The following is a 966-nucleotide window of genomic DNA, read 5'->3' as shown; positions in this document are numbered from 1 at the left end:
GCATTTACTTATTTTAACCTTCAGAACATTTCTCCAAGGTAGATATGAGTATCACCCCATTGTACAAATGCAAAAACTGAAGACTGAAAAGTTAAGCAACTGGCTCCAAAACACTAGTTGGTGGTAGACATGGATGTAGAGCTGGTCACAGACCTGAGTCTACGTTTGTTTTCTTGAGATAAGGCTTCACTATGCAGCTCAGACTGATCTGGAACACGCTGTCCTCCTGCTTGGGCCTCCTGAGTGCTGAGATTACAGGTGTGTGCCACCATGCCTGGCTCTGAGTCTATGGCCTTAAGCATCCCATTAGGAACCTGTCATCCCTCACTATCCCTGGGGACTTCCTTTTAATCACAACATCCAACTCTCCAGATGTTCAAGTTCCTCATATAAAATGGTGGAGCATTTACATATTACCCACACATATCCTTCCACAATACTTTAACTTTTCTATATATTGTATGTAATACTTAGTACAATATAAATACTATATAATTACGCTGCATGATTTAGGAATGACAAGAAAAAAGCCTAAACATACTTAGTATAAATTTAGTAAATTTCCCCTCAAATATTCTTGTTCGGTGGTTGGTTGAGTGATGTGAATTCACAAACTCTATGGATGGCCAGCTTGGTAAGCACAACGCATCCTGGTTGACAGACCTTCCTACCATTTCCAGGCACAGGCTGGCTGATCTCTGCCAGCTTCCTCCTTTCTCCCCACCTCCTCTTTTGGTGAAGTTGTGGCTTTAAAACCCTGCATACTGGTTAACCAAAAAGAGTCCCATGGGGATAAATGACTGCTTTTCAGACAGAAAAAAAAAGAGTGCTATCTTTCCTGCCCACCATTGATACTCTATAACAAAAGCTAGGTTAACAAAAGCTATGCATAACAAACTTATTTGATCATAGTTTTTTTTTTGTGTGTGTGTCCAGTCGTGAGGTCTGAACTCTGGGCCTGGGCGC

General features: G+C 41.4%; 1 protein-coding gene across 1 annotated transcript in view; it reads right to left on the bottom strand.

Annotated features, from left to right (window-relative positions):
- The window catches only part of Galm (galactose mutarotase (aldose 1-epimerase)), a 68,466-nt gene that overhangs the window by 51,173 nt on the left and 16,327 nt on the right, over positions 1-966 (bottom strand). The window lies entirely within an intron of this gene.

Source organism: Dipodomys ordii, unplaced genomic scaffold, assembly GCF_000151885.1.
Source record: "Dipodomys ordii isolate 6190 unplaced genomic scaffold, Dord_2.0 Scaffold37, whole genome shotgun sequence".
Lineage (NCBI taxonomy): Eukaryota > Metazoa > Chordata > Mammalia > Rodentia > Heteromyidae > Dipodomys > Dipodomys ordii.
Note: the sequence above shows the minus strand (reverse complement) of the source record. Positions and strands in the feature narration are given on the sequence as shown.